This window comes from Elaeis guineensis, chromosome 6, assembly GCF_000442705.2.
Source record: "Elaeis guineensis isolate ETL-2024a chromosome 6, EG11, whole genome shotgun sequence".
NCBI lineage: Eukaryota > Viridiplantae > Streptophyta > Magnoliopsida > Arecales > Arecaceae > Elaeis > Elaeis guineensis.
Window position 1 is genome coordinate 38,019,343 of NC_025998.2, and position 25,230 is coordinate 38,044,572.

At 40.7% G+C, this 25,230-nt stretch overlaps 1 long non-coding RNA gene across 1 annotated transcript; it reads left to right on the forward strand.

Annotated features, from left to right (window-relative positions):
* Positions 1 to 1,886: 1,886 nt before the first annotated feature.
* LOC140858855 (uncharacterized) lies at positions 1,887 to 25,230 on the forward strand. Its single transcript, XR_012142267.1, has 3 exons — positions 1,887 to 2,063; positions 23,064 to 23,875; positions 23,993 to 25,230. It is a non-coding gene; the product is annotated as an uncharacterized lncRNA (long non-coding RNA).

Here is a 25,230-nt window from a genome sequence, read left to right on the forward strand (position 1 = left end):
TTTTCTTCTCCTTTCCTTTCTTTCTTTTTCTCTCTCCATATGGATGGGTTTCAGAGTTTCAATCCCATTTCGATCTTATTTTCTCACATGAATGAGATGAGATAGCTGAGACACCCTTCATTTTATTGGGACATAAATCTTAGAAAAAATATAAATTATATTTGAACTAAAATTTGAATTTAAATAATTAGATGTCTTCAACATAAGAATTTTTTTTGGATTCTTTTAAGTGGACAAGAATCTGGGGAATTTTTTTTACATGACTTCCAAAAATAATTAAGAAGAGTTGATTTTTCTACAATTTTCTTTCTAATTTTTTAAATTTTTGGAGAGAGGCTGAATTTACTTTCTTCTTTCTGTTTAATAGGTACTAGGGCATGAAATGAGCTGAGCCAGGCTAAGCCATGCTTCTACTTGAGCCCAATCAAAATTTTTCGCTCAGGCTTCAAAACTTTAAAAAATCATGGCTCCAAGATGACTTGAAGGCCCATGGACACCCATGGTAACTCCATTTATATTTTTTAAAAAAATAAAAAATATTTACTGACCACACAATTGCAATCAAATGGTCGCAACTGCATGTAGTGGTTGTAGAAATCAAAAGTCTTATCTTTGTAGTGGTCAATGGTAAAAATATAGAAGACAATAAAGTAGAACACCGTCACTGCCACCTTAGCATTGATCGTTGCCCTTTGCACCGCCTTTGCCCACACAATCCTATTTATCATCCGCAACCCCACCACCCAATCCTCAATCTTTCCCTCTACACCACATCCGCTTGCACTTCCCCTTCACCATCTATGATCATATCACCTAAGCTTTGACTGCCATCCTCCACCGGCAAGATATAGATCACCATATACAACCCTATCTTTGTGCCGTAGCACCATGTGTCCACTGCTATCCATATCGTCTCCATCCTCACATACAACTCATTGCTAGGTTCCTCCTAGGTCTGGAGTTCACCATGATGGTTGGGGGTAGCAGCACCATGGAAAGAGAGAATGATGAACCTATGGTATGATATCCAATGGGGAATGGATTTTGTATCAAAAAAGTGGATGGATGATATAATTGGGCTTTATTTTTTCGATCTAGTTCGATCTTGGGCTTGAGCCAGCCTCAAATAAATCTATATGTATTCTGAACTTAGTTCGAAATATATATGAGCCTATTTATAAGTTCAAATTTGATCTCACTTATCTCAGATGTTGCTCCTAACTCGATCCAAAGCTGGTTCGGCCAAAAAGGCCTTGGGCTGACCATCCACTTCCACCCTTGATAAGAAAGATGAAGTATTAGTTAGACCTGATCTACAATAGACTATAGATTATTTTATCCTTTTTCCTCTATATTTTCTTCTTAACACACGTCTTATCTAGGGATGGCAAAAAGGTCTGCCAAGTGAGGGCCAGGCCCGGTCCCGGCCCAATTGGGTCGGGGATTCCCCATTTTTAATGGGGTTGGGTTGGGAATGGGGGAAAATAATCTCCGACCGGGCTTGGACCAGAGATGGGATGATGCTTTTCCCGACCCATCCCTAGCCCATCTGATTTTTTATTTTATTATATATAAAAATAAGATGTAAATACTAAAAATGGGCTGATCTAATCCTAAAAAAATTGTCTTTATTTTCTCTCCACACTCCAAATCTTACACGTTCCTCGCTTAGGGAGACCAAATCTCACACACGCCGCATTTTTGAGTATTCCCAATCACAGGCAAGTCTTCTTCTTCTTCTTCCCTTTGATTTGTGTTGCATTATTTAAGTTTTTTTTTGCTCTTTTTTCCTCTGTTGGATTCTGATGAGTATTCAGTCTTGATAATACAATTAATCTTTGTGAAAAATATTTGATCTTTGTGAAAGAGATGTGCATTTTGGGGTGTGATATTATATTTATTTGCTTCAATATTCTAAATACAGGATTCAATTTTTGCTTGCAATACCCTTATGGACGTTTCTAATCTTATGCAATTTTCTCTGTTCACACTGCAGTGAACCTCCATGCAGATCTTGGTGGCCTGTACTGTATCAGCATCGGCATATTTTTTTACTCCTTGGTGTAAGCATGTTTTTTTCCCTTTGAGTGCTCAGCTGTTTTGCTTGTACTCATGGTGATTTAATGATTTAAATATGTTTTTATTCACATAGACATGTAAATGCACATGTACTTTTTGTTTAAATTCCCCTGATAATGTTGAGCTCCTAAAGTATTTTGTGGCTTTTCTCATTTGTTCAATTTGAATGCCCTTTTCATGATTGATCCACATTCAGGATTTACTCCCTTTCCTTTTTTCTTTTTTCTATCATCACTGCAGCACATGTATTGGTTTGATTTACATGTGAATTTCTCCTCCTCTTTTTTTGTTTTTGTTTTTTGCTTTTTGTTTAGTGACTCATTCTCGAACTTTTGATATTTTAATTCTCGATACAACTTCATCATTAAGTTATTTCATAAAGATCAATATCACCATTGTTGATTAAATCAATATCACTATTTCTAATCATCGAAATTTTCTTACTCAAACCCTCAAACTCTTAAATATTCTAATTTTTGAAGTAATTTTTTTATCATTAAGTCATTTCATAATAAAAATCAATAACTCAAAAATTGATCTAAATCAAAACTATATTTTTTTCTTATAATCAAAATCAATGTCTCTATTCTAAGTAAGTATATCAATTTTCTTTATCTAAACATTAACAACTCTTAATTAATCGATTCATTATCAAATTAAATTATAAATAACTCCAATCCATCTTTTGTAGAACAATCATCAATATCAATAGATAATCTCAATTTTTTTCATTTAGTCAGAGAAATAATAATGATCAAAAGAGTCCAAACTTCAAATTTTATTATATCCTGAAAATAAATATTTGAGTATAATAATCTAAGATCGAAATCATCATTCGATAAACAATCTCAAATTCTTCCTAATAAATAGAGAATTATAAAATTCAATTTTAGGATAGAGAAAACTTATCTCTAAATATTCTAAATCTAAAAATTAAAAATCAAGGATCCACTCATCCTAAAATCAAGATGCTAAAAATTTTTATAGCATAGTAGGTGGAAGCACTACTTTTAAAAAATCACATTAGGATATCTAAAATAATTCAAAATTTTAAAATATTATTCTTTCTAATATCAATAAATTTCTTGTATCAAACTATATCATCTATCATAATTCTTTAACTCAAAGGGTCAATATTCCTGACTTACTCAAAGTAATCCAGATTACGATGCTTCCGCTGCGTACTCTGATCTAACAATCAAAATTTTTTAGCTTTATCAAAAAAAAAATTTGATCAAATTATTTCTTTATCCTAAAATTTCAAATTTCAATTGAAATCAAAGATTAACTTTCGATTCTCATTCATACCTTTACTGGTGTACAGTAATCTTGATTAACCCTTGAGTCCAATATCATATTTAAACCATCATATAGATTTACTATAATCAATACGAATCAAATCTCAATTCTCATATCAATTCAATTCGATAATTTTTAAATCAAAAATCTTTATAAGTCAAATTAATGAAGAAAAAAAAATCCTTTGATGCTCCACCAAATTTGGACATAATTTTAATATATAAGAACTTTAAATCATTATTTTTTTTTCTAAAATTTCTATCGTCAGAATCTTCAATATCTATCAAATATCCTTTCATAACAATCATACAAGCTTCAAAAAAATCAAATCTCCATTTAATAGTAGATTCAATTAGGGACCTCGTTAATAAAAGTAAAAGAACTTCATATCAATTTCTAAATCCAAAAATTTTAAATTGTAAATTCATATGGATCCCTTAATCTGAAATAAATATAAATCAGATCTTTTATCTTAATCTGAAGATATCAATTTTTCATTAACAACCTCAACAATAATATCAGAAAATCTTTTGATCAACTTAAATACAAAATCTTTAAATTGAAATTTCATATACATCATGTAGTCTCCAAGGGACATAATAAGATCTATTATCTAGATCTAAAGATGATGATTAAAACTTCCAATACGATGAATATCCTACAACCTCAAAATCAATTTCATCAATAAAAAATAGGCTTCTTTGCAATATCTCCAAATATGCCTTTATCCTAATATACCACTTTATATATATATGATCCACATACCAAGTTTAATTTCGATAAATATTCCAATCAAGCATCATAAAAGATTTTTTCTTAGTCTATCCTGGAACAATATTTTATCATCAAATCTTTATCTTGCCAATAATAGTCAATTTCTCAATTAGAAGTAATATCATAGTATTGTTCTCACATCGAATTTGAACTTACGATTCACTTGAATAACCAATGATCGAATTAATAACTATAATGCACAATAAAATTTTATATCAATCTTTTTGTGATTATTTTCGATCAAGACCTAACTAATCATATCATGATCTACAGATTATTCATCATATTTCAAACTCCATATGTCATAATCTCTTGCGATCCTTTTATACATAATCTCAATGTTTAACCAAAATTTTTAAATATTTCTCCCACTACAATCATCAAAGATCTACACTATAATGTCCCTAGTGTCTATCCACTTATATCCATTCTATATCTGATTCTACATTTCATAATTCATCCACTTATGCTCTGATACTACTATAATTGTCACACCCCCGACCCAAAATTTTGAATCGAGGGTCATGGCAACCGCCGCATACTCATAGAAAACTCTTCCCTTAAGCATGCAAGGCATCTTATCATACTATCCTAAAACAACAGCGGAATAATTAGTCAATAATTTAAATCTAAAATATAACGATCTAAATTTTTTCTTTAATATCTTAATAAATTCAACAATGATTCATAGGTCTTACACCAAATTCAATAAGACTTTCAACCTAAAATAAAAGTATAAGGATTCTGCTTCTGATCACTCTTCCATTCATATCTTGTATCATCTTAATTCCTCAACATCTGTAAAAATAGTAAAATAGAAGGTAATGAGCTAGACAGCCCAGTAAACAATTATCACTTTTCAACAGATTTCATCAGGCATTTAAGTAAATCATCATTTATAGAAAATAAGTATATAGAGTTCATCAATTCGAAATCAATTTCAATTATGCAACATAATTCATGCCAAATTCATTTCTTTTTCAAAAATTCAAGTTTCTTTCTAAATTTTAATTTCTTTCATTCTTAAATTCTTTTCGTCAACCATGAGCTATGACCATATTTTCCCTATGGCAGGGTCATAATACCACGTATCTGCTTGCGGTGAGCTGCGAATCATCTGGCAGCAAAGTCCTTTGGAACCGCTGGTCTCTCTAGTGGTTTGTCGCTGGTCTCTCTGGCGACATGTCGCTAGTCTCGCTGGTGACATAAACCCTCAGAACAATCAATTGCCAACGTATATACCCCCATTGGCGGGGTCCTTTACATAGTCAGATTGTCAATTCATAGTGTTTCTTATATTACAATTCTTCATAAATCATATTTCATATTCTAATTTCGATAATAAAACATATAATCATATAGTATCGAAATCAATCAATATAATGCATCATGAAATCAATATGTTCAATCATGCTTCATCATAACATTTCAAATAAGATATTTTCATAACAAAATATCATTCATCCAATTCATGCATCGTTTCACAAATCATGTCAGAAAAATACATTATAATTTGCCGATAAATCTAGAAAAAGTGAAACATTACTTATCTCGAACGCATTCCAATAAATCCACATAATTCTATAAATTTTCTTCCAAAAATTTTGTTCGTAGATCTTATCGCGATATCCCATGATCAAACATCCACAATCCTATACATAATCAATTTCAATAATTAGAAAGAATATGAATACCATATTTCAATGGTTTAGATTGGATCCGATCATCTAATTTCATCTAATCAAAATCTAATTAGGACCTAAATGATCCAAAGTTTGACCATCAGATCAAATCAGATAAGAAGTGATAGGACCGAGGTTTCTTCATCGATTTCATAAATCAAGTGGAGAGAGAAAATAGAGGAGAGAGAATTCATGAGGTACAATTCGAATTGATTAGGTGACAAAATCCAACATTACGATTGGTCCAATATCTCAATTGGTGAAATCAACATGATCAAATCAAGTTATGGCTAGATCGAAATCATGGATAATCAAATCTAAAGATTCATGTTCTGATCAAGGTGGGTGCCAGTACGCTGTTTGACAATCATGGTTCAGGGTTCTTCATTAGAATTAGATCAGAATTATTAAAAAAAATTTCTTCATTCACTAACCTTTTTAGAGAGAGAATCAATCAAGAGAGAGAATATTTTAGAGAGAGAAAATTCTAGAGAGAGAAAATTTTAGAGAGAGAAAACTCATCTTGAATTCTTCAAACAATATGATTCAACAAATCCTGATCGATCAGATCAAATCATGCTAAGATTATCATGTGGATAATTCAATAAAATTATAGAAATTAAAATCTTAAAAATACCTAATCTGATCAAAATGGATGTCGGTGTACTGTCCGACGATCACAGATCAAAAATTCATTACGAGAATCATTTAAATTCATCATCATTCTTCTCAAAATTCTAAAAATTTTAGGAGAGAGAAATAATCTAGAGAGAGGATTCTAGAGAGAGAAAGTAGAGAGAGAAAGTCCAATTCTAGAGAGAGAAAATACTAGTTCAGGCTGAAGAGAGAGAGGAAAGAGAGAGAAACTCTCTTTCTCATATTTTATTATTTATATCATTATTTATTAATTAATTTAATGATTTTTTTTTCTTTTCTTTTCTCTCTCTTTTTTTTTCTTTTTCTTCACGGAAGAGAGAGGAGAAAATCTTATTTATTATTATTATATTATTATCATTTTATTTTTCTTCTTTCTTTTTTTTTCCTTTTCCTTTTTCTTTTCTTTTTTCTTTTCTTTTCCTTCTTCTTCTTTTCTTTTTCTTTTTCTTTTCCTTCTTCTTCTTCTTCTTTTTCTTTTCTTCTTCCCGTGGGCTTGTTTTGGGCTGAAACAGGGGACCGTGAGGTCCCCTCATTGGTGTTTCGACCGACGGCGCGGTCGGCGTGAGGCGGCCGTCGGCAAGAGGAGAGCGACCCAACGATGAGAAAAGGGCCAAAATCGATAGTCGGCGGCGACCACCGACGTCAGAAATCAAAGAAAAACGAGCAAAATATAGAGGTTTTTCCGCAACAAAATCCGGCGACTCCGGTCGCCGGCGAGCGTGCGGCACGGAAAGGAAGAGGGAGAAGAGAGGAAGGGGAGGAGGCTTACCTCCGTCGCTGGCGAAGCTTTTTCGACGAGAAATTGGACGGCACAGGGACGGTCTTCCGCGGGATTTTTCCGACGATTGCCGCCGTTTGAGCTTAGGATTTTCGGTGGAAAGGAGAGAGGAGGGATCTCCTCCTTAAATAGGGCCGGAGGGAACTTATTTCCGACTCCGATTAGGAGCCGGTGAACGGAGGAAGAAGACTCCCTTCGGGAGTTCTTCTCCTCTGTTTTCTGTTTGTTTTTTTTTTTTCGTTTGGGCTGGCTGGGTTATCACATTCTTTCCCTCTAAAAGAAATTTCGTCTTCGAAATTTTTCTTTCTTGAGTCTTCATATTTTTTCTTACTTAAATCTCATCCTCAAATATTTTAATATTCTAATTCTTGATATAAATTTATTCTTAAATCATTCCATAAGAAAAAAGTAAATACATCAAATATTGATCTGAAATGGAACCATCCATTTTCTTATTTATCAAGATTGTTGGTGCAAAAATCCGCTCGCGCCGGAGAAGCTGGAGTCGAGGAAGTCGCGGTCGCCGTCGGGACCTGCAAAGGAAGTCTAAACCGGAGGTGGGGTTGCTCCGGCAAGACTCTCCGATGCTCAAGTCAGTTCTCTACCTCAACAAGAATGGAGTGCTCGAACGAAGAATTTAGCAGAGTTTTTAGATGAAAGATGAAAGCTTATAGAATAACGTATCTGGGGTCCCCTTTTATAGGCGGAGGGGGCAGTAGCCTGATAGCGACATCTGTAACCGTCTGGCAGTGGGCTGCCCAGGGTCAGGCGGAATTTGCTGCGAAGAGTAGTGGAGTGGATCCGTGGCTATCACCGGGGTGTGCCACATGGAGTCAGTTACGGGGAGTGGAGCGGCGTTCGCTGTCGTGACTCGTCATGGAGTGGTGGGATCGCACAGGATCCGCCGCAGGGAGTGGAGCAGAATCGTGGCCGTTAATACGGCCTGTCAGGTAGTAATGGAGCTGCGTAGGGTCCGTCGCAGGGAGTGGAGCAGTGTTGTCCGTTACTGTGGCCTGCCAGGGGGTCCAGACTTGTCGGTCGAAGTTCGGTTGGAGTCGGTAGCGAGGTCCGGTATCCGTAGGAGTTTGGGCGAGGTCTTCCCGCAGTCGGAATAGAAGACGGAGTCTGGCTTCCGTAGGAGTCCGAACGAAGTGTACTTGCAGTTAAAGTTAAAAGCGAAGTCCGGCTCCCGTAGGAGTCCGGACAAGGCTTACTGGCAGCTGATGTTGAGGATGGAGCCCGGCTCCCGTAGGAGTCCGGGCGGAGTCTACTTGCGGTTGAAGTTGTTGGCGGAGTCCGACTCCCGTAGGAGTCCGGATGAAGTCTGTCTGCAGCCGTTGGAGTCGAGGATGAAGTTCGGCTCCCATAGGAGTCCGGGTGGAGTCTTCCTGCAATTAAAGTTAAAGGCGAAGTCCGACTCCCGTAGGAGTCCGGACAAGGCTTACCGGCAGCTGATGTTGAGGACGGAGCCCGACTCCCGTAGGAGTCCGGGCGAAGTCTACTTGCGGTTGAAGTTGTTGGCGGAGTCTGGCTCCCGTAGGAGTCCGGACGAAGTTTGTCTGCAGCCGTTGGAGTCGAGGATGAAGCCCGGCTCCCGTAGGAGTCCGGGTGGAGTCTTCCTGTAATTAAAGTAAAAGACGAAGTTCGGCTCCCGTAGGAGTCCGGACAAAGCTTACCGGCAGCTGATGTTGAGGACGGAGCCCGGCTCCCGTAGGAGTCCGGGCGGAGTCTACTTGCGGTTGAAGTTGTTGGCGGAGCTCAGCTCCCGTAGGAGTCTGGGCTGAGCTCGCAAGGGCTAATCCCGCTGAGAACTTCGACCGTGGGTATTTTGTACCCAACACTAGTCTCCCTACTTCCGAATTTGAATTTCGAATGAAGAAAGTACAGAGAGATGGCCGAAGTTATCCCCTCGAATCCTGCGCATAACCGTCCTCGGATATGTTGGCATTTAATGTGCGCACGCCAGAGCCCTTTTTCTGGTTAGGGTGACCTGAAGAGTCTTTTCGGAACTCCCATCGAAACGTGATCCCAAGCGTCGCGTTATGAAAATTTGCGAATAGTCAATCCTCTATAGCGGCGAGTGGGACACGCGGGACACGTGGCACGCACCAGTTGGCCTAAGGACGCCCGCCGCCATAACTGCGCTAAGATCCGTTGGCTATTTAAACCCCCTGCTCTTCCTTCGGGGCTTCATCCTGCCGAGAGGACGGCACCTTTCTTCCGTCTGAGAGCCTAGCTACTCAGCCACTTCCTCCGCACCGGTCCTTGCCGTCTTCAGCTCTTCGATTCTTCTCTAAGGGGTTCCCACGTCATGTCCTCCACCCCGGAGGCCATCCTCGAAGGGATGTCTAGGGCTTGGAGGAAGGCGAGGAGGAGAACAGCGGCCGGTGAGCTCTCCGATCATCAAGTGGCCGCTGAGGATCCTCGTCGTCTCAAAGGGGGCTCAAGGAAGAATTCCTTCAACAACAGGGGTTTAATTACGGGGGCCGCCGGTAAAGGTATTCTGCCCGAGAATTTTGGAGTAGCAAGGTGGGCTGATACCGGTCAAGAGGGCAGAGCTGTCGTCACAAGCTGTGGCGGGATCCTTGATGCCGTCGGGGCCGAGGGACCAGAAGCGGTCGACGTCGATGGTGGGGCAGTAAAACTTGTTGCGGGGGCGGTGGAAGTAGTGCATGCCGACCTTGCCGGAGCATTCTAGACGGTGGCCACCACGGAGTATTCGGTGATGATGCATATCTCTGGCGCCACCGTTGCCCCCAGGGTGACTCTGGTTCTTCTTGAAACAGGTCTTCGTCGCCGCTGCCGTTGCCCTTACCGCCTCCGAGAATCTATCCCATCCTTTTCCCCCTGAGGTTGGGACTTCGGAGGTGGGGCGAAGCAAGGCGGGGCGAAAGCCGATAGGCCCGCCACACGCACTGGACACGAAATGGGAAGAGAAGTTTGCAGCTTGAAGCGGCTTCCGGTGCATCCTTTCCAAACCGTGTTCTCGATGTCGTCGATGATGTATTTATTATTTTTTTTCTGGCCCACCGGGTCTTGTAACGTACACCTTGTTGGTTGAAAAATGAAAAGGAGATTTTGTTACCTCGTCTGCATCTTGCATCGAATAGTCGTCTATCGAACTTCTTTATTCTTCTTTCTTCTCTCTTCCTCCTTTTCTTCTTTTCTTTTTCATGTCGTCCTAAGGTCATCGACGACCTCTTTTATTCATGTAGGATTGTCATTTGCCGAGCTCCTTTTCGACTTTTACGCCGTTCGAAGATACCCGATTGTCATTTTTTCGTCAATGGCTGCAGGCTCGCTTGGGGCCATTCGGGCCTGGGGTCCCTCCCAGGGCTTGAATTCGGGGATCCGAGCTTCTGTCACCCTAAGTAAATTGTCCTATTTTGTGTTGAAAATTTCTCCAAAAGCTGGGACTCCCGATGGGAGCCCCAGTCCTTGCGGTGATAGAGTTTTTTGTACCTCGACCGCTGTCCGTTTTCTAACCGTAGCTGTCCTGGTCCGTTGCCTTCCTTTTTCCTTTTCGCTCGGAAATTTTCTTCGCTGAAGTCAAGGCAAAGTTCGGCTCCCGTGGGAGTCCTGACAGAACCCTCCTGTGATTGGGGTCATGGGCGGAGCCCGGCTCCCGTAGGAGTCCGGGTGGCGTCTTTCTTGACGTCGAGGACGAAACCCGACTCCCGTAGGAGTCTGGGTGGAGTCTTCCTTGGTGTCGTGGACGAAGCCCGGCTCCTATAAGAGTCTGGGTGGAGTCTTTCTTGGTGTCGTGGATGAAGCCCGGCTCCCGTAGGAGTCCGGGTGGAGTCTTCCTTGGTGTCGTGGACGAAGCCCGGCTCCCGTAGGAGTCCGGGCCTTCCACTTTGCTCGAACCAGGCGAGGTTCTCTTTCCGTTCCCGACCCGGCTGTGGGGGCGCGTTAGGGCGCTGTAAGGCCTTCCCCCCCATCCGGTCTAAAAGAACCGGGCCTTTGACTTTGCTCATGTCAGGACGAGGTTCTCCTTCTGTTCCTAACACGGCTGTGGGGGCACATTAGGGCGCTGTAGGGCCTCTCCCCCCATCCGGTCTAAAAGAACCGGGCCTTCGACTTTGCTCAAGTTAGGACGAGGTTCTCCTCCTGTCCCTAACAGAGCTGTGGGGGCGCATATGGGCGTTGTAGGGCCTCTCCCCCCATTCGGTCTAAAAGAACCGGGCCTTTGACTTTGCTCATGTCAGGACGAGGTTCTCCTCCTGTTCCTGACATGGCTGTGGGGGCACATTAGGGTGCTGTAGGGCCTCTCTCCCCATCCGGTCTAAATGGAACCGGACCTTCGACTTTGCTCAAGTTAGGGCGAGGTTCTCCTCTTGTCCCTAACAGGGCTGTGGGGGTGCATATGGACGTTGTAGGGCCTCTCCCCCCATCCGGTCTAAATGGAACCGGACCTTCAACTTTGCTCATGTCAGGACGAGGTTCTCCTCCTGTTCCTGACATGGCTGTGGGGGCACATTAGGGCGCTGTAGGGCCTCTCCCCCCTCCGGTCTAAATGGAACCGGGCCTTCGACCTTGTCGGGATGAGGTTTCTCTTTCGTTTTTGATACAGTTTGTTCGCATTGTCCAAGGACATATAGGTATGTGATTTTCAATTGAAATGAAATTACTGGTAGTACATCCGCAAGTTTTTCGAGCTCCACGGTCGTGGGAGGTCGGCTCCTCCGAGTTTCTTAAGACAATAAGTTTCGGGCCGGACTACTTCTTTGACTTCATACGGTCCCTCCCAGTTTGGGGCGAGTTTTCCTCGGTCCTGAGGTTGTGAGACAGCGGCTCGTCGAAACACTAGATCTCCCGCTCTAAAGGCTTTGTTCTTAATCCGGGCATTGTAATGTCGAGCAACCTTCTGTCTGTAGGCTGCCATCCGAACCTGAGCTATCTCCCGTCTTTCTTCCAGTAGGTCGAGGTTGGCTCTAAGACCTTGCAAACTTTGATGTTCGTCGAACGTCACGACTCGTGCTGACGGGAGTTTAAGCTCGATGGGGATGACGGCTTCCGTACCGAAGGCTAAAGCGAAAGGGGTCTCCCCCGTGGGTAGCCTCTGAGTAGTTCGATACGCCCACAACATATGATAAAGTTCGTCCGCCCAAGTTTCCTTTGCTTTTTCGAGCCTTGTCTTAATCCCCTGCAAAAGAGTTCTGTTGGTCACCTCAGCTTCGTCGTTCGCTTGGGGATGGGCTACTGATGTGAAATTGTGGGAGATGTTTAGATCTTCACAGAATTCGGTGAATTTTGCTCCTGCAAATTGTCGTCCATTATCAGTGATTAGGGTTCTAGGCAGACCGAACCTACACACGATCGATTTCCAGACAAAATCTTGAACTTTTGCTTCCGTGATTTTTGCTAGTGGTTCGGTTTCAACCCATTTGGTGAAGTAGTCGATCGCTACAAGGAGGAACTTCCTTTGCCCAGATGCCATGGGAAAAGGGCCAAGGATATCCATCCCCCATTGTGCAAAAGGCCATGGGGCACTTAAGGGTGTGAGTTCGGTGATGGGCTGTCTCTGGATGTTGGCGTACCTCTGGCATCGATCACACTTTTTGACATATTCAATCGAATCACGATGCATTGTTGGCCAGTAATATCCCTGGCGGAGCAGCTTGTGGGACAAAGATCTAGCCCCCAAATGGTTTCCGCAAATCCCCTCGTGTACTTCCCACAAGGCGTAGTCAGCTTCCGAGGACCGGAGACATTTCAAGAGGGGCAAGGAGTATGATCTTTTGTACAATTTGCCCTCATAAAGAATGTACCGGGAGGCTTGATTTCGGAGCTTCCGAGCCTCCTTCGCATCCTGGGGGAGAACTCCATTCTTAAGATAGGTTATCAGCGGGTCGACCCAGCTGGGCTCGTGGTCGATCTCCATTACGGGCCGCGATTCTTCTGTACTCGGGTGTTTTAGAACTTCGAAGAGGATGCCTCTGGGCAATTCGGCCGGAGCCGATGTTGCCAGCTTGGAGAGAAGATCGGCCCTGGTATTCTCCAGCCTGGGAATCTGTCTAATGTTGAAGCTGCTGAAGGCGGGGGTGAGCTCCTTTACCTTCTCAAGGTATCTGACCATACTGTCCTCCCACGCTTCATAACTCCCACTGACTTGCCCCACCACCAGTTGAGAGTCACTGTGCACCCGGAGCTGACTTATTCCCAGCTCTCTGGCAATCTTTAGTCCTACGATCAGAGCTTCATATTCCGCTCCATTGTTTGTTGCGGGGAACTCGAAACGCAGAGCGTACTCCGCTATGACTCCCTCCGGACTAACCAAGATCAGGCCTGCACCTACGCCCGACATGTTGGAAGATCCGTCCACATAGAGGGTCCAAAAGCGATCGGAGGGATTGGCCTCTTCGTTGGGGGAGTTCGGTTGAGACTTCAGGTCGTCAACTTTGCTTTGCTCAGGTTCGACCTCCTCTGGGATGGTGCACTCTACTATGAAATCTGCCAGTATTTGGGCTTTTACTGCTGGTCTAGGTCTGTAGTTGATGTCGAATTCTGTGAGCTCGATCGCCCATTTTGCCATTCTTCCGGAGGTGTCAGCCCGGTGCAAAACCGCCTTGATCGGTTGATCGGTGAGTAGCGTTACTGCGTGTCCTTAAAAGTAGGGTCGGAGCCTCCGAGCTGCAATCAACAAGGCGTAGGTCAGTTTTTCTAATTTGGTGTACCTGGTCTCGGCGTCCCTCAGCGCGCGGCTAATGTAGTAGACTGGTCGCTGTACTTTCACTTCTTCTTTGACAAGGACAGCCGCGAGGGCCATGGGAGAGACCGCTAGGTACAAAAATAGTTCCTCCCCAGGTTCAGGCTTTGCCAACAGCGGGGGTGAGCTAAGGTAGCTTCTTAACTCCTCGAACGCCTGTTGGCACTCAGAGGTCCAACAGAAGTTCTTCGGCTGCTTGAGGGTTTGAAAGAAGGGCAAGCACCGTTTGGCCGACCTTGCGCCGAAGCGATTAAGAGCCGCTATCCTCCCTGTGAGGCGCTGAACCTCTTTGATCGACTTTGGGGCGGTCATCTCCTGGATGGCACGAATTTTCTCTGGATTGGCCTCAATCCCGCGCCCTGATACCATGAAGCCCAGGAACTTTCCTGAGGTTACTCCGAAAGCGCATTTAGTTGGGTTCAGCTTCATTCTATACTTTCGGAGGGCGTCAAAGGTCTCCTCAAGGTCGGCGACATGATTTCTGGAAGACTTGCTTTTTACGAGCATATCGTCCACGTAGACCTCCATGTTTCGGCCGATCTGCTCTTTGAAGATTTTGTTCACCAACCGTTGGTAGGTTGCGCTCACATTCTTGAAGCCGAAAGGCATGACCCTGTAACAGTAAAGGCCGTGATTAGTGATGAAAGCTGTCTTTTCTTCATCTTCAGACGCCATTCTAATTTGATTATAGTCGGAGAATACGTCCATAAAGGTGAGGAGCTCATGGCCTGAGGTCGCGTCCACCAGTTGGTCGATTCTGGGGAGGGGGTAGCTGTCCTTTGGACAAGCCTTATTCAGCTTTTTGAAGTCTATGCACATCCTCCACTTGCCGTTTGCTTTTTTGACCAGAACAACATTGAAAATCCAATCAAGATAATTGACTTCCTTAATGAATCCGGCCTTGAGAAGCTTATCCACTTCCTCGGCTATCGCCTTCTGCCTCTCCGGGGCATGACTCCAGATTTTTTCTTTTGTCGGTCGATGCTTCGGATCGACTGCCAGATGATGCTCCATGACTTCCGTGTCAATCCCCGGCATGTCTGCTGGAACCCAAGCAAAAACGTCCGCATTCCTTCGGAGGAAATCAATAAGACGCATCCGCACCTCCTCCCCCAGGTTGGAGCCAATCAACGCCACATGCTCCGCGTTCCCATCATTCAAAGGGATTGGTACCAGATCTTCGATTGGGCCACCCCTTTCTTCGGTGAGGTCATCGCGAGCATTGAGTCCATCGATGGGACAGGGGTCAGCCTGATCGCTTCTTTGCAAGGCGATGTTGTAGCAGTGTCTGGCCAGGGCCTGGTCTCCCCGGACCTCTCCGATCCCCTGGTTGGTGGGGAACTTCAACTTCAAATGGTAGGTCAAAATGACAGCTCGGAGGGCATTGAGGCCGGGTCGGCCAAGGATTGCATTGTAGGCGGATGGCGCCTTCACCACCAAAAAATTCACCAGAGCCCTGGATTACTTTGGATATTGACCCGCGGCCACAGTCAAAGCTATCATTCCTTCCGTCGAAACGGCGTCACCGGTAAACCCTACCAGGGGAGAGCAAATCGGCCTCAGATGACTGTCAAGAGCGGACATTCTTGAAAAGGCATCGTAGAACAAGATGTCGGCCGAACTTCTGTTGTCGACAAGAATGCGACGGACGTCGTAATTTGCTATATTCAAGGAAACTACGACCGCGTCGTTATGAGGGAATTGGACTCCCTGGGTGTCTTCTTCGGTAAAGGTTATGGGTTCTTCAACTTTTTGCCGCTTGGGGGATACAGCTGGTATGTTGGTTGCCTCCCGCTGGGATCCCTCTGAAATGGTGTTGACGGAATCCGATAGAGGCCGATCGTCCGACCACTCCTTGTCGGCGACCATAGCCGGAGGTAGTTGTGCGAAGGCCTCGCGAGAAGGCATCAGATGAGGAAAGGAGGAGTGGGTGCCGGATAAGATGATCGGAAGTGGATCCGTTGAGCGCTCCTTTAAGAACAAGGGTACTGCGAAGACACACGCCCTTCCTCTAGCGCCAATCCTATTGGTGCAAAAATCTGCTCGCACCGGAGAAGCTGGAGTCAAGGAAGTCGCGGTCGCCGCCGGGATCTGCAAAGGAAGTCTAAACCGGAGGTGGGGTTGCTCCGGCAAGACCCTCCGACGCTCAAGTCAGTTCTCTGCCTCAACAAGAATGGAGTGCTCGAACGAAGAATTTAGCAGAGTTTTTAGATGAAAGATCAAAGCTTATAGAATAACGTATCTGGGGTCCCTTTTTATAGGCGGAGAGGGCAGTAGCCTGATAGCGACATCTGTAACCGTCTGGCAGTGGGCTGCCCAGGGTCAGACGGAGTTTGCTGCGAAGAGTAGTGGAGTGGACCCGTGGCTATCACCGGGGTGTGCCACGTGGAGTCAGTTACGGGGAGTGGAGCGGCGTTCGCTGTCGTGACTCGTCATGGAGTGGTGGGATCGCACAGGATCCGCCGCAGGGAGTGGAGCAGAATCGTGGCCGTTAATACGGCCTGTCAGGGAGTAATGGAGCTGCGTAGGGTCTGCCGCAAGGAGTGGAGCAGTGTTGTCCATTACTGTGGCCTGCCAGGGGGTCCAGACTTGTCGGTCGAAGTTCGGTTGGAGTCGGTAGTGAGATCCGGTATCCGTAGGAGTTTGGGCGAGGTCTTCCCACAGTCAGAATAGAAGACGGAGTCTGGCTTCCGTAGGAGTCCGGACGAAGTCTACTTGCAGTTAAAGTTAAAGGCGAAGTCCGGCTCCCGTAGGAGTCCGGACAAGGCTTACCGGCAGCTGATGTTGAGGACGGAGCCCGGCTCCCGTAGGAGTCCGGGCGGAGTCTACTTGCGATTGAAGTTGTTGGCATAGTCCGGCTCCCGTAGGAGTCCGGACGAAGTCTGTCTGCAGCCGTTGGAGTCGAGGACGAAGCCCGGCTCCCGTAGGAGTCCGGGCGGAGTCTTCCTGCAATTAAAGTTAAAGGCGAAGTCCGGCTCCCGTAGGAGTCCGAACAAGGCTTACCGGCAGCTGATGTTGAGGACGGAGCCCGGCTCCCATAGGAGTCCGGGCGGAGTCTACTTGCGGTTGAAGTTGTTGGCGGAGTCCGGCTCCCGTAGGAGTCTGGACGAAGTTTGTCTGCAGCCGTTGGAGTCGAGGATGAAGTTCGGCTCCCGTAGGAGTCCGGACGGAGTCTTCCTGCAATTAAAGTTAAAGGCGAAGTCCGGCTCCCGTAGGAGTCCGGACAAAGCTTACCGGCAGCTAATGTTGAGGACGGAGCCCGGCTCCCATAGGAGTCCGAGCAGAGTCTACTTGCGGTTGAAGTTATTGGCGGAGCTCGGCTCCCGTAGGAGTCCGGGCTGAGCTCGCAAGGGCTAATCCCGCTGAGAACTTCGGCCGTGGGTATTTTGTACCCAACAAAGATCAACATCTCAAAGATTTTCAATATTTCAAGATTTTAAAATTATGATCTCATTTCCTGTAAAAATTAATGTTCAATATCTCATGACTCAAATTAAAATCAAATCTATCTCTTATAAATAGAAGAAGGTCAATGTCTCTATTCTTACATAAGAACTTCATTCATCATCATTCATTTATTTATTTATTTAAATATTATCCACTCTTAATTTCAACCCGTCATAAGATAGGAAAACATACTTATGTGAATCATATGATGACATCTCAATCAATCAAAATTCAAAAATATTTTCTCTTATTCATACTTTCAAAGATTGAAGATTTATCATTTCAATCTCATTCTCGAACTTTTGATATTTTAATTCTCGATACAACTTCATCATTAAGTTATTTCATAAAGATCAATATCACCATTGTTGATTGAATCAATATCACTATTTCTAGTCATCGAAATTTTCTTACTCAAACCCTCAAACTCTTAAATATTCTAATTCTTGAAGCAATTTTTTTATCATTAAGTCATTCCATAATAAAAATCAATAACTCAAAAATTGATCTAAATCAAAACTATATTTTTTTCTTATAATCAAAATCAATGTCTCTATTCTAAGTAAGTATATCAATTTTCTTTATCTAAACATTAACAACTCTTAATTAATCGATTCATTATCAAATTAAATTATAAATAACTCCAATCCATCTTTTGTAGAACAATCATCAATATCAATAGATAATCTCAATCTTTTTCATTTAGTCAGAAAAATAATAATGATCAAAAGAGTCCAAACTTCAAATTTTATTATATCTTGAAAATAAATATTTGAGTATAATAATCTAAGATCGAAATCATCATTCGATAAACAATCTCAAATTCTTCCTAATAAATAGAGAATTGTAAAATTCAATTTTAGGATAGAGAAAACTTATCTCTAAATATTCTAAATCTAAAAATCAAAAATCAAGGATCCACTCATCCTAAAATCAGGATGCTAAAAATTTTTATAGCATAGTAGGTGGAAGCACTACTTTTAAAAAATCACATTAGGATATCTAAAATAATTCAAAATTTTAAAATATTATTCTTTCTAATATCAATAAATTTCTTGTATCAAACTATATCATCTATCATAATTCTTTAACTCAAAGGGTCAATATTCCTGACTTACTCAAAGTAATCCAGATTACGATGCTTCCGCTGCGCACTCTGATCTAACAATCAAAATTTCTTAGCTTTATCAAAAAAAAAATTGATCAAATTATTTTTTTATCCTAAAATTTCAAATTTCAATTGAAATCAAAGATTAACTTTCGATTCTCATTCATACCTTTACTGGTGTACAGTAATCTTGATTAACCCTTGAGTCCAATATCATATTTAAACCATCATATAGATTTACTATAATCAATATGAATCAAATCTCAATTCTTATATCAATTCAATTCGATAATTTTTAAATCAAAAATCTTTATAAGTCAAATTAATGAAGAAAAAAAAATCCTTCGATGCTCCACCAAATTTGGACATAATTTTAATATATAAGAACTTTAAATCATTATTTTTTTTTAAAATTTCTATCATCAGGATCTTCAATATCTATCAAATATCCTTTCATAACAATCATACAAGCTTCAAAAAAATCAAATCTCCATTTAATAGTAGATTCAATTAGGGACCTCGTTAATAAAAGTAAAAGAACTTCATATCAATTTCTAAATCCAAAAATTCTAAATTGTAAATTCATATGGATCCCTTAATCTGAAATAAATATAAATCAGATCTTTTATCTTAATCTGAAGATATCAATTTTTTATTAACAACCTCAACAATAATATCAGAAAATCTCTTGATCAACTTAAATACAAAATCTTTAAATTGAAATTTCATACACATCATGTAGTCTCCAAGGGACATAATAAGATCTATTATCTAGATCTAAAGATGATGATTAAAACTTCCAATACGATGAATATCCTACAACCTCAAAATCAATTTCATCAATAAAAAATAGGCTTCTTTGCAATATCTCCAAATATGTCTTTATCCTAATATGCCACTTTATATATATGATCCACATACCAAGTTCAATTTCGAAAAATATTCCAATCAAGCATCATAAAAGATTTTTTCTTAGTCCATCCTGGAACAATATTTTATCGTCAAATCTTTATCTTGCCAATAATAGTCAACTTCTCAATTAGAAGTAATATCATAGTATTGTTCTCACATCGAATTTGAACTTACGATTCACTTGAATAACCAATGATCGAATTAATAACTATAATGCACAATAAAATTTTATGTCAATCCTTTTGTGATTACTTTCGATCAAGATCTAACTAATCATATCATGATCTACAGATTATTCATCATATTTCAAACTCCATATATCATAATCTCTTGCGATCCTTTTATACATAATCTCAATGTTTAACCAAAATTTTTAAATATTTTTTCCACTATAATCATCAAAGATCTACACTATAATGTCCCTAGTGTCTATCCACTTATACCCATTCTATATCTGATTCTACATTTCATAATTCATCCACTTATGCTCTGATACCACTATAATTATCACGCCCCCGACCCGAGATTTTGAATCGAGGGTCATGGCAACCGCCGCATACTCATAGAAAACTCTTCCCTTAAGCATGCAAGGCATCTTATCATACTATCCTAAAACAACAGCGGAATAATTAGTCAATAATTTAAATCCAAAATATAACGATCTAAATTTCTTCTTTAATATCTTAATAAATTCAACAATGATTCATAGGTCTTACACCAAATTCAATAAGACTTTCAACCTAAAATAAAAGTATAAGGATTCTGCTTCTGATCACTCTTCCATTCATATCTTGTATCATCTTAATTCCTCAACATCTGTAAAAATAGTAAAATAGAAGGTAATGAGCTAGACAGCCCAGTAAGCAATGATCACTTTTCAACAGATTTCATCAGGCATTTAAGTAAATCATCATTTATAGAAAATAAGTATATAGGTTCATCAATTCGAAATCAATTTCAATTATGCAACATAATTCATGCCAAATTCATTTCTTTTTCGAAAATTCAAGTTTCTTTCTAAATTTCAATTTCTTTCATTCTTAAATTCTTTTCGTCAACCATGAGCTATGACCACATTTTTCCTATGGCAGGGTCATAATACTGCGTATCTACTTGCGGTGAGCTGCGAATCATCTGGCAGCAAAGTTCTTCGGAACCGCTGGTCTCTCTGACGGTTTGTCGCTGGTCTCTCTGGCGACATGTCGCTGGTCTCGCTGGCGACATAAACCCTCAAGACAATCAATTGCCAACGTATATGCCCCCATTGGCGGGGTCCTTTACATAGTCAGGTTGTCAATTCATAGTGTTTCTTATATCATAATTCTTCATAAATCATATTTCATATTCTAATTTCGATAATAAAACATATAATCATGTAGTATCGAAATCAATCAATATAATGCATCATGAAATTAATATGTTCAATCATGCTTCATCATAACATTTCAAATAAGATATTTTCATAACAAAATATCATTCATCCAATTCATGCATCGTTTCACAAATCATGTCAGAAAAATACATTATAATTTGCCGATAAATCTAGAAAAAGTGAAACATTACTTACCTCGAATGCATTCCAATAAATCCACATAATTCTATAAATTTTCTTCCAAAAATTCTGTTCGGAGATCTTATCGCGATATCCTATGATCAAACATCCACAATCCTATACAGAATCAATTTCAATAATTAGAAAGAATACGAATACCATATTTCAATGGTTTAGATTGGATCCGATCATCTAATTTCATCTAATCAAAATCTAATTAGGACCTAAATGATCCAAAGTTTGACTATCAGATCAAATCGGATAAGAAGTGATAGGACCGAGGTTTCTTCATCGATTTCATAAAATCAAGTGGTGAGAGAAAATCAGAGGAGAGAGAATTCATGAGGTACAATTCGAATTGATCAGGTGACAAAATCCAACATTACGATTGGTCCAATATCTCAATTGGTAAAATTAACATGATCAAATCAAGTCATGGCTAGATCGAAATCATGGATAATCAAATCTAAAGATTCATGTTCTGATCAAGGTGGGTGCTAGTACGCTGTCTGACAATCATGGATCAGGGTTCTTCATTATAATCAGATCAGAATTATTAAAAAAAATTTCTTCATTCACTAACCTTTTTAGAGAGAGAATCAATCAAGAGAGAGAATATTTTAGAGAGAAAAAATTCTAGAGAGAGAAAATTTTAGAGAGAGAAAACTCATCTTGAATTCTTCAAACAATATGATTCAACAAATCCTGATCGATCAGATCAAATCATGCTAAGATTATCATGTGGATAATTCAATAAAATTATAGAAATTAAAATCTTAAAAATACCTAATATGATCAAAATGGATGTCGGTGTACTGTCCGACGATCACAGATCAAAAATTCATTACGAGAATCATTTAAATTCATCATCATTCTTCTCAAAATTTTAAAAATCTTAGAAGAGAGAAATAATCTAGAGAGAGAATTCTAGAGAGAGAAAGTTCAATTTTAGAGAGAGAAAATACTAGTTCAGGCTGAAGAGAGAGAAGGAAGAGAGAGAAACTCTCTTTCTCATATTATATTATTTATATCATTATTTATTAATTAATTTAATAATTTTTTTCTTTTCTTTTCTTTTCTCTCTCTTTTTTTTTCTTTTTCTTTACGAAAGAGAGAGGAGAAAATCTTATTTATTATTATTATATTATTATCATTTTATTTTCTTCTTTCTTTTTTTTTCCTTTTCCTTTTTCTTTTCTTTTTTCTTTTCTTTTCCTTCTTCTTCTTTTCTTTTTCTTTTTCTTTTCCTTCTTCTTCTTCTTCTTTTTCTTTTCTTCTTCCCGTGGGCTTGTTTGGGCTGAAACAGGGGACCGTGAGGTCCCCTCATTGGTGTTCTGACTGGCGGCACAATCGGCGTGAGGTGGCCGTCGGCAGGAGGGGAGCGACCCAACGATGAGAAGAGGGCTAAAATCGATGGTCGGCGGCGACCACCGACGTCAGAAATCAAAGAAAAACGAGCAAAATATAGAGGTTCTTCCGCAACAAAATCCGGCGACTTCGGTCGCCGGCGAGCGTGCACATCGGCACGGAAAGGAAGAGGGAGAAGAGAGGAAGGGGAGGAGGCTTACCTCCATCGCCGGCGAAGCTTTTCCGGCGAGAAATTGGACGACACAGGGACGATCTTCTGCGGGATTTTTCCGACGATTGCCGCCGTTTGAGCTTAAGATTTTCGGTGGAAAGGAGAGAGGAGGGATCTCCTCCTTAAATAGGGCGGAGGGAACTTGTTTCCGACTCCGATTAGGAGCCGGTGAACGGAGGAAGAAAACTCCCTTCGGGAGTTCTTCTCCTCTGTTTTCTGTTTGTTTATTTTATTTTTTTTTTTCGTTTGGCTGGCTGGGTTATCACACAAGTTATAAGAGAAGATATCTCCATTGTGATGTACTTGAGAAAGAATTATTGTTGTTACAAATGGAATAGCCGAATGAGTGGGTTGATAAAATTGAGCCTAATTCATTACAAATGGAATAGCCGAATGAATGATAATTTATCTAGGCTTTTGTATTATCTTTGGCATTTTATCCCTATTTGTTTACTGTTTTGGTTCTTGCATCTTGTGTTTTTTATAGATCAAAGATGTCAAGTGAAGAAAACACTCAATTAAGCTCTCGTAAAAGAAAAGAAAGGGATGATGTGAGCTCTCATCGATCGCCTATTGACTCATCAACTCCACATGCTAGCAATCAAGTAGAGTCGGTAGATATTGATGTTGATTCCCTCACATCGAATCCAATAAATATCGACTCTCAGCAAGGGGTGATCCCATCCAAAGATACTCCACATGTTGAAAAATCCAAAGAAGAAGGTTGGTCCCTGGGGACGTTAAAAATCTGAAGTTTGGCATCACTATCGTCAAAAGAAGATTGATGATGTTATGAAGGCAGAGTGCATATATTGCAACAAGCAACTTGTGGGTGGTCCTAAGAATGGGACAAGACATTTGCATGATCACTATAAATCATGCGTCAAGAGAAAGACTCGTGATATTCATCAAGCTATGCTTGCGGGAGAGAAAACGACACCAACTTCAGATGTGACATTGACCACTTATCATTTTAATCAAGAAGAGGGAAGAAAAATACTTACTGAGATGGTTATGCTACATGAATATCCACTTGCAATGGTGGACCATTATGGCTTTAGAAAGTTTTGTGGAGCTTTACAACCTTTGTTTAAGGTTGTAACAAGAAACGGTTTGAAGAGGGACATAGTGGGGAGATATAGAACTGATAAGGAGAAGCTAAAAGGGTTGCTTAATAAAATCGGGATGAATAGCCATCGCTTGTGACATGTGGTCAGCCAACAATCAGAACAAGTCCTACATGGCTATCACGGCACACTGTGTAGACTACTCTTGGACATTGCAAAATTGGATTGTGAGGTAATTCTTCTCTTTTTTCATATGAGTAGTTTACATTATAAATATAGATGGTTGTCTGTGTGCTTTAATTTTCATTATTTTCATTACTAATATTAATAATTAAATAATTAATTGTAGGTTTGTTTATTTGCCATATCCTCACACTGCTGATGGGCTTTCAAAAATCTTGGAGGATTTCCTATTTGAATGGAACATTGATAGGAAAGTATCTACAATCACTGTTGATAATTGGAAATGTAATGATGGTATCATTGATATTCTCAAAAGAAAGCTCAAACGTAACCATTTGATGTTGGGTGGGTCATTGTTGCATATGTATTATTGTGTACATATTTTAAATCTGATCGTTCAAGATGGATTAAAAGTAATTGAAAAAGAGATTGAGAAGATTCATGCTAGTCTGAGGTTTTGGACAGTATCTCCAAAAAGAGAGCAAAAATTTGAAGAAACGGTTGAACAATTAGGCTCATCTTATGGTAAGCATTCAAGTCTTGATTGTAAGACTAGGTGTAACTCCGCTTGTGACATGCTTGACACTGCTTTGATGTATAAGAATGTGTTCTTCTGTTTGGACCGTGAGCCTTTATATGCTTCTATACCTCGTGATGATGAGTGGGAATTGGCACAAAAAGTTTGTGATTGATTGATTTTGTTTCGTGATGCAACTGAACTTTTTTTTTGAAAGCCATTATCCAACTATCAATTGTTGGTTTCCAACAATATGCAATATAAGAATTGAGTTGGAGAAGTGGTTTGTAGATGAGAATGAGGTGATAGGTGCAATACCCGATAACTTGATTGCAAAGTTCAATAAATATTGGAATGATGTTCATGCCATTATGGGGTTGGCAATTGTCTTGGATCCGAGGTACAAGATGAGTTTGGTGAGATATGCTTTTCCTAAAATTTATAATGATAGAGCTCAAGAGCAAATGGAAATGATTAAGAAATATTGTTCTGATTTGTATGAGGAATACAAATCAAAGGGTGAAAAACATCCAAACCGGTCATCTTTCTAGTTCCACCATGTGCCCTCCTAAACCATTATTTGAGGATAATCTTGCTGGATTTGATGATTACATAACACTAGAAGAGGGTAACTTGCAAGAAAGATTGGAGATTGTTCGATATTTGGATGATACTGTGTTGCCTAGGACAAATGATTTTGATGTATTGGTTTGGTGGAAGACAAATGGGTCCAAGTATCCTATCTTTCAGATGATTGCGAGGGACATCTTTTCGATCCCTATATCAACTGTTCCATCAGAGTCCGCATTTAGTACTGGAGGGAGAGTGGTTAATCCTCATCAGAGTAGGCTTTGGGTGAACATGGTTGAAGGCCAATATTGGCTATG